Here is a 16,410-nt window from a genome sequence, read left to right on the forward strand (position 1 = left end):
AATAGTGTCTTTTTGGCTTAAAACCAAGTAAGACAGAGTCAGAAACTGTGACTGTAAGAAAAAACAACTCTTTTTTTTCTTTTTCTTCAGCTAGCTAAAAGCATTTCAGATCTAACATGTGCAAGCTTGTCAGCATGTCAGGTATATTCTGTCTTCCTCATGTAATGTACCTCTCAAATGTACCTTTCTGCAGCCATTTCTACCTACCATCACCATGGTCCTGAATTCCTTTCTGCTTGTGTTATTATTTCTGGTTTGTGTGTTAGACGTTGCAGGATTGCAAACTGGCAGGATAATAAAAGTGTGGAATTTCAAGGATTTGGCAATGAATCGAGTCACCTCTGTCTTAAGATTTGGTTTCCCAAAGACATGTTATTTGTATATGTTCGCACGTGTATGCATGCATGCACACAGTGCTGTATTTTGGCCTGTGTTTACCACATATTAAATGTTCTGTGAATCCTGAGAATTCTGCTGAGCTCTCCTTGCTTACAAATATAGAAACCCTAAGCAAAACAAGACTCCTTTTTTCTCTCTTTAGCGATGCTTTCACAATATCCCTGACCCAAGAGCTGGAAAATTCAATCACAACATTCTAAAATCAGGATGACCTGATGTAGGTGCTCTACTTCTTATATCCAATGGCCAAACACCACTGTAAAGATACAACCTGCAAGTCCTTCCACATAACCCACTACCACTAAGTCTGTTTTCATATCAATGTACTCATTAATGACAGCTGACAAAAACTTTACTAGAGACCACAATGTGCCTCTGCACAATATGGGGCCTGAGTGCCCCAACCTTTTCATCTGAGGATGATCAGTCCCACCTGCCAGAGGTCCCCTCTCCCTGGGGCATGTGGGAAGTTCATCCTCCAGGCATTGGCTGCTGCCAACTCAAAGCAAGTTTAAATTTTTGTCCTCAGTCTGGATTTTAATGATGTTTCTTCAGATAAGACTTAGATGGGATTAGATCTCAGTGGACAGATTTTCTACTCTACTGACTTTGGGAAACGGTTTACTGCGTGCTGTTTGATTTTTTTAAACTGTATTTTATAATGCCATATAAAGTTATCTATAGATGTGATTTTGAAAGGGATCACAGTACCTTCTGTCCCTTTTTCTTCACTCAGAACTTCAGGAAACCCATGTGTCTGTGATGTGCCATAAATACAAGGAAAAAAAAAAGTCCATTTATAAATGAAATTTCTAGCCTTGAAAATTGCTAGGATAATGTATTTCTTTTGTAATTAGTTTGCAACTAGTGTCCCTCCAGATAAAAATGAGAATTCATTTAAGCTCATCTTTGTCACAGGCTACAGGTTTTTGTGACGTGATCCTCACTCCTCATGGTAATGAGTCCACATTTTTCCAACCCCCTTATGATCTTTTTAGACAGGGAATCTCCACCTCTCCAGGCTGTAGTCTCCTCTGTATCTTCTGGTTACTCAAACATGTCCTTGAAGGGCCATAAATTTAAGATCCCAGATATCCAGTCTTCGACTCCCTCAAGCTTTGTTTATTGAAGCTTACCAGGGTAAGTTTAGCAGACTTCAGGTTTTGGTGATTTAGTGATCAAAGTACCAATAAGACCCTTATTGAAAAGAAATTTAATTTGTGCTGGCTACAAGTGGGCACTGCTTATGAATAATAAAACAACTAATTTAAAATTAGTTGGGAAAGTTAGATAATTTTCAATATCACCACCACTCTTTGTGGTTGGTTGTCATCAAGTGACCTTGTTCACCAGCTCAGGTAGTGTTGGGGACCAGTCAGGGCAGCTCTGAGCTGCCTGACATGGGCTAGGTACACAACGAGAGATAGTCAGTCAATCTTGCATAGGGTTTTACACTGATCACTAAACTACCTCATATTCTGCTTTCAGAGTCCTCAGGGCAATGTGGAGAAGCTGGGCAGAGTCTAACTGGTCTTTTGCTGGAAGAAGAACATAAAGAGAAATACACAATTTTATTCAGTTTTGTTTGGCAGGGATGTTTCTTCCACTTTGTTGCTGTTGCTACAAGACTAGGGCTGTAATTCTCTAGAAATACAGAGCATGCCACGAGAGAGGAATTAGCACAATGGTTTCAGTTTTATGCAACTTTCTCAACACCCAGGGACTGATCATTTAGAAGAGAATAAACAAAATGAAGTAAGCTGTTTGTTCAGCATGTTCCAACACCCATCCATCTGCTTCCTTTTGTACTCACAGTCCGTTAGCCACAACTTTTCTTATCAGCCACATTCAAAAATATGACTCATTTTTCACATAATAGACTGGATGGAAAGTAGAGAAGATTTTATATGTCATAAAGCTTTCTCTGCCCAGGATCTCCTGCATTAGCTCATATTCTGTTTGTCATTAAAGAGAATGACACAATGAAAATGTACTCTTTGTAGCTCTAGTTAGCTGCAGCAGGACTCACTGTCTGTGCCACAGTTAGCTCTTCTTGGCTCTTCACAGGAGCAGGTACATGAAGCTTTGGTATAGCTAATTCTAGGACAAGGAGGAACCACAAGGGGACTAAGCGCTAGTACAGTTTATACACAGTCTTCTCCTCTCTACCCAGGCATCTTGTAAGCTCAGCTAACACATTTCCATGGCTGCAGAGCAGAAGCCCCTCTGGAAGTATGAACGTTGGCCAAAACACCTGCCCACTGAGCTCCCTCAGGTTTTGAATCTGTGTTGGAACACCATAAAAGCCATATTGCCCAGCCGATGAAATGATTCCATGGGAAAGGTCTGTGTTGTCTGCCCTGCTGGTGACATCTTCAGTAGCTGTCCTTTTTCCATGGTGTCATGCTGCACGCTGCTGGCAACAAGGCTGATCCTGGATTCTTGTGAAGGCTGTGTTTGCCTAGCACACTAATCCCTGCTCTCGCTTCCCACATGCTAGACTGGTTTTAACAACATTTTGCCTGGCTGAGAGACAAGAGGCAAAACACAGAGCTTGCTTTCAGTAGATTTCTAGTTCAGATGAAACCTCATGGCTTTTGCCACATGGATTTTGTGCTTTGTCCCAGTGAGACCCTCACATGCATCAGACAACAACTGCTGCTGCAGGAATCTCTCAGGAGCTCAACTGATTTCCCTGGGATCAGAACATCATTTGCCAAGCAGAAAGGAGGCATATCCAGTAAACCCAGAGGTCTCCTCTCAAACCTCTGGGATCTCTGACCCACTCATGTGGGGGGTGTGTGGCACTGTGCTGGGCTAAGGAAAGCCCTTATCAGTGAAAATTATGTCTCTGACTGACAAACCGATGTTTTGCATTTCTAAGTGTTGAGCAATATAATTTTTCTTTCTTTCTACAATCACTAGCACCCATATACAGGACAAGAGTGGGACTGAGGCCCATCACATCTGGTTGAGATGCTCAAACTTTGTTATTTTGTGACACTAAAGTTATTACAGAAAGTCAAAGGCTTACTTAAAGAGGAAACAAGATGAAGTTAATATGCTTTAAAATCAAGGCAGCAACTTACCTTTTGCATAATGACTTGATAGAGCTACATGATGCAGACTCTAAAAAACACCACTGAGGAAAGCTGCAAAGAACAAGACCTTTAATATGTCTTTTGCACTTCATTTGCTCCACTCTACATTTTAATTTCCTAAGCATCGCCCAAGTGCATTTAGTAGGATAGTAAGTATAATTCCTATGAGCTAGCTAAATTACTTCTAGCAAATTTGTATCAGCACTTATATTGTATTAGCAACATTACATTATAATTTAAACCTTTCATTTCACCGCTAATCAAAGACAATTTTTGCAAATAAACCAAATCTTTTTAATTTGCCTACAGTATCATGTCACACTTTCTTTTTTAATAATTAAGCATGGTCACTATAGCCTCTGTAGAAAATAGAGTAGTTTCTACATATCAGCAACATTGCCTTTTTTCAAGCAAAATTCCTAGGTCTAATATCCTCTTCTTGCATCTCTGAAAGAAGCATTATGTACAATATCCACCAGATATAACACTGGAAAATTCTGCTTCCCTTTGACAGGCAATACCAAAAACATCTGCTGGTGTAAGCAAATTGCCTGAGGAAACTGCATGCTTCTACTTTAGGAATGTTTTCTGTTCATTTTTCATCTCTCTAGTGCATAGATCCATCACTTGTATTGCTGACACATATTAGAACAGGAATTGTAACACTTAAGTGCTGGAATCATCCAAAAGATGAAAGCACAATTTTGCCATGTCAAGAGTTTGCAAACGAGTGATAGAGGCTCTTCTCTATTTGAAATGGCAAACTGGAATAAACCTAACACAATTTTAAATATTTTTAAATGAAAACTTCCTTTACTTCAGCACAAGAAATCTTGGCCACAGCTAGGATTCTCATCAATAAAGATAGCATCCAAATTATGTTTGGCTCTTTCCTGAGACACAATATACAATGTCTGCATAGAAACACAAATATTTTGCTTCTCTTTATGGAGCTACTCAATGAAGGAAAAAAGAAATCAAACTTGTGATGAATAGCTGATCTATGTGTATGAACTCACTCCTAGGTGACCATCAGGCCATGCTCGTGTTCACTAGCAACAGGAGAGACTGCAGCTAGAAAGCAGGGACTGCCTTTGATAGCGCTCAATAGTTGCCTTCTTTAAACCATCAAGATAAGCTGTACAATCTAATACAACCATTCAGAATGATAAGCTGTACAATAAGAATTAGCCTTGTATCTCAGCCATTTCCGTGTGCCTGGGAAAAGCTCTCCTTGTGTCAGTGATGGAAATAAAAGAGTGAGAATCCAACATACTGCTGCCAGCTGACTCTTAAAGAAAAAACCCAAGGTTTATCCTGAAGACCAGGTTTTGGAAGATCAAGCTTTTGGATGTACACACACATTCTTCACATCATTGCAAGAGCAAGTCAAATGTCAAGAAAGTCCACACAAAATCAGCCAAGATGCTCACTTTGCCTGGCACCCTGATTGTAACACGGACAAATCAAGGATGCCTGTGGAGCAGTTCAATATAAAACAAGTATGTAGTGATGTTTCCTAGAACAGTCTTTCAGCTGTCTACAATTCTTGCTTAAAGATTTGCTGCAGGAGAAAATCTGGAGATTTAAAAACCCTTGATGGGTTTTCCTTCAATGAATGCCAGCCTTTGGCAAACAACATCTTGCACAGAAGAATTCCTTTGAATGAGTAAATATAATTGAAGAAATGCCATAGAATTAGATCACGTACATTAGACACATGTACATTAGAACTACCTGCGTGAAAATCATCTTCTTTCATCTTTATTGAACCTGCTGACTGTCACCTTTCTTTGAGACTCTTTGCTTCTTCCTCAGAAAAAGGAGAGGAAAAAACTGTTCCTTCCTACATATGAAGAAAACATTGTCTGGTTCAGAATGAGGATGTACCTAGAGCAGCATCCAGTCTACTGTGGCGTGACAAAGGACAGGAACAAGGTAAAACTTATACTACTTCCCCTTAGTATTCTCCCATCCTGAAATTATTTTTAGCATGGACAATTTTGTTTGTTTATTCTGAATTTTTTGGCCTCTTGAGCGAGTACAGAAAATAATGATGCATTTGAAAGAAAGCATGCATGTTTCTGGCATTCACATAGGTGAAAAATTTTCTTTGATTTTCAACTTTGGTGTGAGTACAGTCTATTTGTAATCACCTCTTCCAGGCTGTAGGCCTTTGACACAACTCCAGGTCATTTCTGGCAGGCTGGAGGGTCCCAGCCTACACATTCATTCCACGTATGGAAGACAGGTTACTCACCTTGGTGAGCAGGGCCCCTCAATGTTGCACAGAATGTTAAAACTCTGGATTTACCCAGTGGTGAAGTAACTTGGGGTTTTTGTCTTCTCCTGAACTCCAAGGTCTTATTACAATGAAATTTTGTGTTTGAGAGGCAGCAGAGGGTGCTCAGAGCACCCCATCTTAGGGATAAAGGTAAAACTGCTGAACACGGAGGCTTCTGATGTGCATCATGCTAAATTTCATGTGTCATTTAATTGCTCTGTTATTCATATTCACATGATGCTTTTGCAGTTCTTCAAAGTTAACCCTCATCTTTGCTATTTTGCAGAATAGCAAAATATTCTGCATTTCATCTTCAAATTTTATCTCCTCACTTTTTACCTTATGTGGAACAGCTAAGCCCCAGCAAAGGTTCTGGAACACACGGTAGGCAAACCCTTTCAGCCCTAAAAAAAATATTTTCTTTTCCCTTCCTCCTGATAATTAACAGAAGGACCTTCCCTTCTATGCACCAGCTGCTCAATTGTTTGAAAGGTTTACATTTAGATTCTTCAATATTATTTAGACATCATCAGATATGCTGAATCCAGACCTCCTTCATTCTCATAACTTTTCATTCAAAGGAACTCAACATGGTTTTTGTGACACAATTTACCACTGTAAAATTTCTTCCTCACTAGAAAAAAGTTGTTCCTCACACTTTCTGGTTTATGCACGTATCCACTAATTCTCTTTGCTTCTTTAAGACCATTACTAGTAACTTGCCCAGTACATATGCCAAGTTTCCGAATTAGTGGCTTAATTTTTCACATTAACTCTCTTCCATTCCTTGGTAGTAAGACAGCTCTAAGTGCAATGGTATACATTACAGTGAGAAATGCAAACACTTTCTGCCTGGAGCTCTTGGGTGCACTTTGGATAAAAACCATCAAGTAATGGGGACTCATTAATGTTAATACTGTCTGCTTGTTCAAAGACATTTTAGTTAAAATTGAGATGTTCACTGATAGATTCTCTGCAAGAAGAGCTATCCAGACTCTTCCTCAGTGGATAGATCCGAAAAGTATGAATACTTTCTTTTTTCTTTCCTGTCTGTGGCTTTTTCTTCCCTGTATGTTTCACGCTCCAATCACTGACCTACTGAAACAAACCCCTGTCAGGGTTCCTGATGTGGTTTTAGGATTTATTAATTGATATTAGTAAATAATTCCCTGGATTATTTGAATTTGGAAGTGGGAATTAAGGAGGAAGTTGGTTTGGCCTGCCTTGCTATGCTTTTGCCCCTTAATTACAGCAAACAGATCTTCCCATTCACCCTATTTGGGCACAACTTCGGCCTGCTCAAAGGAAGTCTTCTTGTCTGTAACAGCATTCCTTTCAATGGTGTCTATGTATGCTGCCTTCCTCAGTGCTTTCTCAAATCTTCTTTGATACAGAAGGCGTTTCTTTTTTCCTCATGAATCTCTTACCTGGTACTGAAGTTGTGTGCAGAGATCATGCCCTTGTAACGCTTAATAAACACCCTCTCCTTTATATTTGCTCCCCTTTGCAAATATAAAAGCTGTTGCTTCTTTGAGTGTTCTTGCTTTTTTTTGATCGTGAAATGCTGTAAATTCACGTACATCAGGGTCACGACTACCAAATGGCTCTTCCACAGTAAGTCACTACATGCTAATATTGTTCCTTCATGAGGTCCCACGTAATCTACTCCAGCTGAGGCAGAGTGGAGGTACAACCATATCCAGAGGTGCCTACAATGTTCTGTGATATTATTAATTAATATTATTTAGTAACAATAGTACACCCAAAATAATTCAATGCTGGTGCTGTGATTTAACTATGATATTGTTGACTAGGAACATACAATAATTGAAATAAAGTTAAATATAGTACTACTACTAATAGCAATTGTAATGAAAGGGACCATTGCCGAAAAATGAGAGAGTAATAAAACCACACACAACACATTTACTTGCTGCCCATTGACCAATGCCCAGGCAGTCCCTGTGCAGCCATCCACCCCTACCATCTCCCCCCAGCCGGAATTACATCTCTGCCTCTTCTTGGCCTTGCACAATGTCCCAGGAGCCTTTTGGACAGCACAGCCAGAGAGATCCTGATCCTCAGCCTCCTGCGGAACAGAGGTCACAAGTACCAACACCTCTCCAGTATTTCCTAGAAGCTGGTTCAGATGAACTTTGAGGGTCACATGTCAAGCAAGCCACTGCTATGAGCTCAGTTATTTATATGGGTAATGATCTAACTGGCCACTGCTACAGCTTTTCCCCCCTTCCATGGGTATCTCAGCCTCCAGAGGGTTACCCTTATGCAAGCAGCTTAATTCTGATATATAACACTTAGGGGAAGGAAGGGAGTGATGGCAGCTACTTCATTCTGATTAGTAAGGGAAATACAGCAATATCAGGGCACCCCTGGGAAAAAATTCATCTTCTTGTGGTTTCTACTGTAAGGTAGAAATATTCCAGTAATAAGTTACTCCTGAAAGAGTTATTTAAGGACTTAATAAAGGACTTAATTCCTCTAATTAAAGTTCAGGGAATTAATTTTAGCCTGAAAAGTATGTGTCTGCTGCAGGAGAATCTGTTTTTATAGAAGTCAGTAGGCCAGCTAGTAGGCCTCACTTGGGTCATACTGGAAACAAAATGCCTTCCTAAGTGACATTAAAACTCCATGGCAAAAAAAGGGAAGTTTTAAGACTGACGATTTAGCTGAAACGCTGTAAGGGTTTTCTGAAGCACAGGAAGAGCTGAAAGAAATCCAGGGGAAAGGGTGATTCTTCTTTTTTCTTTCATTTTAATAGCACAAGATGACTAACTCAGACAAGTTTAGTACTTGTCAGACTGTGACTGGTGGGGCTCGGAGGGTGGTTAAAGACGTCTCCATCTCTCCCAGTGGCATCACTAATCAATAGATAATGACAGGCTGAAGAGCAAAGCGCACAGATCAACACTAAGACCTGAACTGACAGAGACAAGGAATTGTCTTGTGGGAATTACGGTTTGTTCATAGCAGTGATGCCTGCTTATCTTGGAAAAGTATTAATAAAATGTGGACAGCAATGGAATGAGGTGGATTGTTGCTAACATAGCAATGAAAGAATGTTAATATTGCAAATGTTTGTTTCTCTCCCAGGAACTGGGCTGGTAAAGCTGGGTTTGATGGCAGCTTGAATACTATCATTCAAAATTGTGCTGGGAGAGAATGAGGCCTTTGGTGCTCAGATTTATTCATTAGGAGCATGAGTCAAGTCCTTTGAAGGTTGTCATGGCTTTGAGGCATCCAATTGCTGCATGGCTAAAATTCAGCCCCCAGGAGGACAAGACTCAAGGTATGCAATTTGTTGAGAGTGACTTCTTAAATCAAGAAACAAAGGAAAGAATGGTTGTCTTAACAGATTTCACCCACTTGTAGTAAGGATATCAAAGAAAGTCTGCAACAGATAGACAGGACTGGGTACACCAGGGGAATACAGTGAGAAAAGAAATATCCCCAGCTTCTGAGGCAGGGAAAGACTGTCAACAGGATCACCAGTGTACTGTGTCCACTGAAGCTGTCCCTGGGATCTCCTCAAATAGAGGTGGGGAGGTTCAAGCAGCAATTACCAATGACTCTGTGTATCTAAGATTTGAGATGAATAGTAAACATTAGCGGCATTAGCAGTAGAAAAAATGCTAACCTTAGATGTTATTTCTGAAAAATTCCCCGCTGGGAAATCTTATAAATGGATATTCCTAGGAAGACCATGAGTCTAAGAAGAAACAGCTATTTTAAGACATGCAGGCTACATTAGAAGAATTAAATGATACATACCCAGAGATGTTCTCAGATGTCAGAAATGTTCCCAGATAGTCTACAGTGCTAAATGGTTAAAATAATATGGTACTGGGAATGCCAGCCTGGGGTTTTCCAGTTTCCATGTATATTTTGGAAGTTACCAGGGTCATGATGATGGATCATTTGGAAAACAGAGGGTCATAAAGACTGAAGCAGTCACTGTTCTGCAATGTGCTTGTAGGCCAATTCAGTTCAGTGTTAGAGGATGGTTCAGCACACTTATTAGTATAGCCAGAGCCAAGGGAATTGCGATAGTTCTGGGAAGTGAGCTAAAAAATAGGGATGATTAAAACCTATACTCATCTTCTCTGCAGATGGTGCAGGACAAGAGTTGAAGCATGATCTGATTGGGAAACAGCAGATTTCTGGGTAAATAAAAAATGAGTTTATAAGACAACAGATCTGAATCGAGGGAGAGGATCTGTGGCTGCAAAACCAATTTAGAGTGTTTCCTAAAGCAGGGAAAAGACATTGAAAAATATACTAACAATTGCCTGCCACAGAAAGGCACCAACACTAATTGCGATGAACTGAGCATTCCTACTTTTAATATAAATATCTTGTCCATGGAGTAGATTACAAGGAGATTTTACAAAACCACTGCCACTTGGCAGACATGCATCCTGATTCAGCAGTTACAGGACTTGAAACATTTCCCATTAAAGGCAAAAGAGAGAAAAACCTACATGGAGATGCCCAGGAGAAGAGAGACTTTGCCAGAGGAGTTGCTTTTTTGGGAGACATTACTAAATTGTACCTCAAATCCATGATGATGAATGAACCAGCCAGGGAGCTCCTATTCCCCTTTCCCACAGTGCAACAAATCTGCAGAGAACACCAGAGTTATGAAATTCTTTGATCCCGCTGCAGCAGAGAAAACAGCATTGGAATACTGATAGACAATATTTCAGTTAATTTAAAGGGTGCCTGTTTTTACTTTGTTTCTAGTGATGCACAAGCATTTGTCTGTTGGCATAAGGTGCTGCTTGAAGTCTGGTTGAAGAATTACTTGCCTCAGCCACAGTAATCCCTGGAGCTGGAGTGAGCAAAACCTTGCAGAAGTACGAGCAAAATGTGCACAAAGGAAAATGATGACTAGTCTTACAACCCACCCATTTGTGTCTCTTCTGTCCAAAAGACCAGGTATTCTGTTAATGTAACGTTCTTTGACTTCCAGAGCAAGCCTTGAACTGACACCTTGATGTCTTGTCTTTGTGACTGTACCTCTGACAGGTGATGCTGTGATGTTTCACTAAGCAGGGAATGTGCTGTTTACTAGATGCAGATGGCTTTCTGTTGTGGTTTTAATTTGGTTTTTTGGTTAATGTAGTATTTATGTTGTGGTTTTATGTTTGCTAGCTTTTGTTTATTAATTGGGAGATAAGACTTTGGGAGAAAAAGGTAAAACAGGCACAATTTAAAAGTAAAAATAGATAGATTTTATTAATATACACTAAAGAAAAAGAGAAAAATAAAAAAACGAGACATTTAAACATTTTCTCCCTCCTCCCTCAAACAGTTTATTTTTTTACTTACTATAGAGAGAAAAATATGATTCTTAGTTAGTTGTTATTATTTAAATATGATTCTGCATTATTTTGGGAGAGGAGCTTCTTTAGAGTTATGGAGAATATGCTATAAGAAAAGGTTTGGTGGCTTGCAAGGCCACAGATCTGCAACTGCTCGCAATTTTTGCAGATTTTGTGCTGTTCTACTTATATAACAGTTTTTTAAGATGTTTATGGGGTTTTGCATGTTTGAGGTATAGTTTTATGAATACGCTTTTTTAGTACAAAACAGGGATTTTTTTTTTAATTGCCTCTATTTTAAAAGAAATAGAGATTTCTTTATTCTTTTCTAGGAGCTAGGGACATAATTAATTTAAAATTTATTTAAATTTATTTAAATTTATTTTAAATTAAATTTATTTATTTAAAATTAAATTAAATTTATTTAAAATAAGTCACAATAGGGAGCTTCTTATTTAAAATTTACCCTAAACCAAAACACTTTCTTATATAAACTATTGCAAAACTCCTAAAATAAGCTGAAGGAACAGCCTGAGTTATTCTAGAGTGCATCTGACTGAGAAGCTGGACTACCTATGCTAAACCAAATCTTTGTCTACTGAAATTCACTTGGTTATATTTTTGTTTTAAGACTGGTTGGCTACCTATTAGCAAAAGCAACAAAAAATTTTCAGAAAATGGCTTGAGGACTTGATCTAAGCAGTCAGCAAGCTAAAACTACAGCTGTCCAGTGCACGCATGGATGAATAGGAAAGGATCTTTTTTACAGAAAATTACTTACCTATGCAGTAAGAAAGGTTCTTTGAAGTGCTTCAACATTCATTCATTTCTGATACACATTACAGTCATGGCTTCATCAGTGAGAAAATCATGGCAGTGAATAAAAGGCAAGGTTATTAATTTTGAAATAAGTTTGGGCTGTTGTCTGGCTATGACTATATGCCAGAACAGAGTAATGTTCGAGGCACTTTGTAGATTTTGCCTTTCCAGCATACCTGGAACTTCTACTAAGCAACTGTCTTCATAAAGCTATAGAAAAGAAGTCTAGAAAATACCAAGGGAAATTATATCTATTTAGGGAAATATCTATGAGAGATTTCATTTAGAGCTCTTCCTTCCCACACTCTGGTATATTGGTAACTGCACTGCCTACCCGAAGTGTCCAGGAAGAGGAAGATTGCAAAATACAGAAGTGTTACTTGAGGCACAGTGACTCTGATTCTCAAATGCAGTCTGTTCTTTTCAATTGTATGTGTTTCTGGTTACTAAATATGGGTAAATTATATGGCATTTAAAATAGTTCCTCCCGTGCTGTTCTATTGCAAGTAATGGTCGTACTGTGCCCAGCACGTCAGCTGCCAAGCCAAGGCGTGAGGACAATGTCATAAAGTGCACCAAGTTTATTTTGTGCTTGATCTCTCTCCTTGCCAGGTGCTAATGAAGAGTGATGGGCTTTGCTGGGTTTATTAAGGGTGAGGGATGATATGCCAAGAATGATCTGAGAGGTGACAAATCCCTGACTGTCAGAAGGGAGAGAGTCCTCAAGGATCCCAGGGGTGCTGCAGCCCCTGGACTGAATACCCCAGGAGAGCTGGAGTGCTCAAAAAAAAAAAAACCAACTAGACAGTGGAAGTTACATTTTAAGGGGCAAAAATGTGAATGGATGGTTCCCTCTTCAATACAGTGCTCCTTGCATTTCAGGTCTCCAGTTCAACAATATCTCCATGTAGACAGAGGAAAAAAAAATCTGAGAAACAAGCCTGAGCAAAGAACTAAAAGCCGAGTTGTGATTTCAGAAGACATATTTTAAAGTATCTGCAGTTTTATGAACCACCAAAACAAGCATAGGCAGACACTGCATCAAGAAGTACTTCAACACCCTCTACAGGAACCAGAAATGAAAAAGACAGTAGTTTATACCCGTAGTTAATTCTGACAAAATTTAACAAAAAAGACTAAAATTATTTTACTCAGCCAATCTCGGAACTCTCATTTTCCTGACCAGATTATTAAGTGTGGTATATCCTAAAAGCTATCACATGTCTTGTTTATATCTCAAAAAACATGTTGCCTTGAAGGATACAAGCATTCCTCACCTTCTTACTTGTCACTTTCTTCTATCTTGGTTTCAGGAATGGATTGTTACCACCATGTACTTTCTGAGGAATTTTATAATGTTAATGTTTGAGAGTAAATTTAGTCCAAGCAGTCCACGCTATATCTAGAAGCCAAATGTGTCCCTTGGCCAGCATCTACTAACAATATTGTAGATAGTTTCTGTGTAAAATGCTAAGTCCTAATTATTTTGGAAGGGCTGGGAAGGATTTACTTCATTCCTATTAGCTCCTATTATGCCTCAGCACATGAAAACAGTTTTCACCAAGGTGCCTTCCTCCTGTCACAGAACAAGGGAGAACAAGATCAGGTGGCCATGAGATAACACAGACAGGCAAACCAGCAGCATACTGAGGGCTTCTTCTGGCATGGGGTAAAGGCCTGAAGGCCTTCTTCCACAGAAGGAGCTTAAAAACCTCAGACAAAAGCAGCACAACTTGGGAGCACCCACGGACAGGACAGACCACATGCCTAGGCCATGGGAGAGGGGGAACAACTGTCCTCAGGGATTTGTACCTGGGTGTGATGAAGGAGTGGTGTGTGATTTGGGAGCTTTAATGCATCAAGTCAGAATGCAAGGCACATACACATTTTATTTCCCCTTCCCCTGCCAGGCTTAACACATTTGTTTTCCTTCCTCGGTCAGAGCCACTGTGGGGCTTTCACGGGCAGGCTCCTGAGAAAGCCCTGCAGAATCCACACAAGCCTGGGTCTGCAGCCTGGCACACTGTGCCCGAGGGGAGCCTGCCAGGGCACCTAAGCAGGAGACAGGCGGCATCAAGAGAACTTTTGATGGCCACAGCTCCACAGATCTCACTGTATTCCTAGGCTCTGGCACAGTGAGGCTTTCCAAAGAAAAATGTACACTTCCCTGTGTACCCAAGTAGAACTTGTGAGAGAAGTCAGACACATGTGCCCTCGACCCACATTCCACGGGAAATCACCAAGCAAAATCAGGGTTTCAGTTCTGTTGTTTGGGATTTCTATCTCCATCTGTTATTTAAATCTGGCCATGAGCTGCAATGCCCTAAAGGCCTGTCTATCTGTGCTGTCTCTATCAAAATGTTGGGAGGGTGATGACACACATTCAAGCCAGGACAGGCTGTGGCTGCAAACAGCAGCTACTCAAGCATAAAATCTCTTCAGGCACTTACCTGTTGGGAGGTAAATTTGAGTCCCTTGGCAGTAGGGCAGCACTGAGGCAGGAGATGCCATTGAGGGGTGGTGCAAGGCCGGTGCAAGTCCTGAACAAGGCCAGATGTGCCAGCTGTGTCCTACTGGGAAAGTCTGTCCTTGACAGCAGAAGAGAGGGGCTCAGCTATTCTGGCTATTCTAGCAGTGCTGGAATGATACAGGTTTTGGTCTGGGGTACTACTGACAGGGTGGTACCAGTGTAAATATAGGCAGAATACCAGAACATGCAGCCACAGTGCCCACAAGCTTAAATACCTCACATAAAATTGGATCATTTCTTAGCCACAAGCCTCTTGCCCCTTCTTTCAGCTGACTTTATTAGCTTCTCCTAACAGATTTGATGTAATTCAAGACATGGGATGGCAAAGCCTCTATTAGCCAGAGCTGTTCACAGTAAAGCTTCAGTTCATCTTTGAAAAGGTCAGACTTCTCACTTGTGTGTTTGGAAAAAGGAACAATTGTGTTATAGAAATACTAAAAATACCTAAAAACTGACTTGGAATTACTTCTCAAAGAGGTGTCAATCTGCTTGCTAAGTGAATTTGTCTGAATAGGGAGAATTGGTGTGAATAGGGAGAGCAGAATTTCAAGCATGCTGGTTCTTGCAGTCTCTTAATGGATGCCTATTTGTCATATAATTTTGCCATTTGCTATTTGATTAAGGGGTTTAGAACTTTTCCAGTAATCTGCTGAATTATGTGTGATCTGTGGGTGTGAGCATTCTTTGATCTCCATTTATATCTACAGAGTTAGCAAAAGTCCCTGCCAGTTCCTGTTAAAGGAAGAAAGCAAGTTCTTACGTGTAGAGTGGTTCATATGACACTTTGCAATCATCTGGATTAAAAACTGTGCCTTTTTTTTTTTTTTTTTTTTTTTTTTAACTGAAGTGGCTTTAGGATTAAAATTCCTCAATTAAGCCTTTTTCAGTTTGAACTCAAAACTTGCTTTTATATAGACTTGTATTCTCTCTCTCACTCTTCCATGTATGTCAAAAGAGAGACCAGGGAGTCTTGTTCTTTCATATGGTTTGAAGCGTGTGGGCTATTTTTAGGAACACCACAGAGGACTGCTGTCTTTGTGCTTATGATGCACAAAGAATGCTCAGAGAGGTGCACATGCAGTTCTGTTTGCAGGTTCTGCAGCTGATGGCTGACATCTCCTCTAATGATCAAAGTTGGGTTTTGGAAGAAACAAAAAATCACCACGGGAGAGAGAAGGGAGAAAGGGAAAACTATCTGAGTGAACAGTCAGACCAGGAAGAGCAGCGATGGGGACCCAGTTTGGTATCCTCCTTTGGTTGCCTCTTAGGTGCAAGCATTGCATGTGAATTACTGGACAAGATTCACTGGGTATTTAAATTATTTCTATCTACTTTACTAAAAACTATGTTTTGGTTTTCTTTGATTCAAACTACAAAATGAGAGATAAGGAAAAAGGGGAAATAAGGTGGCAGACTCATGTAATAGGTAATTGTCTCCTGTGAAAATACATTCTAACCATGTCTGGGTTTGCAGGTACAAAACCATGAAAAGAGCATGAAAAACAAGAGGATGAGCCCAACAAGGAAAAGGCACCACTTCAGAAGCTCAGAAATCTGCTACCACAACAGCTGTGGTGAGAGGCTGTAGAGCTGGGAGTAAAATGCAGGCTGCAAATATCAGGCCCTCAGCACTACCAAGGCAGTGGAATTGAGGTATTGAAGGTGCAGAGAAACACCCATGCTAGAAGCTGGGCAAAAAAGCATCAGGTCCAGGCACAGACAGAGAAGGCTACCTCTTCCCTGTGCCACCCAGGCAGCTGCTGGCTGCTGAAACAAATCTCAGCATCAAAGCAGTGAGTCACAGTCAGATGTTCTCAGTTCAAGATTTCCAATGGGGAATGAAGTCCTGAAGGAAATCAAAATGATAAAAAATGTTATTAACCTTCAGGTATGCTGCAAAATCCTCCTTCTTCTTTCAACACTCCTACTAGAAAA

At 40.2% G+C, this 16,410-nt stretch overlaps 1 long non-coding RNA gene across 1 annotated transcript; it reads right to left on the minus strand.

Annotated features, from left to right (window-relative positions):
• Positions 1-1,195: 1,195 nt before the first annotated feature.
• On the minus strand, positions 1,196-1,944 carry LOC136374275 (uncharacterized). Its single transcript, XR_010745866.1, has 2 exons — positions 1,870-1,944; positions 1,196-1,596 (listed from the first exon to the last, which is right to left on the minus strand). It is a non-coding gene; the product is annotated as an uncharacterized lncRNA (long non-coding RNA).
• Between the last annotated feature and the right edge of the window lie 14,466 nt (positions 1,945-16,410).

This window comes from Sylvia atricapilla, chromosome 2, assembly GCF_009819655.1.
Source record: "Sylvia atricapilla isolate bSylAtr1 chromosome 2, bSylAtr1.pri, whole genome shotgun sequence".
In the NCBI taxonomy this organism is placed as follows: Eukaryota; Metazoa; Chordata; class Aves; order Passeriformes; family Sylviidae; genus Sylvia; species Sylvia atricapilla.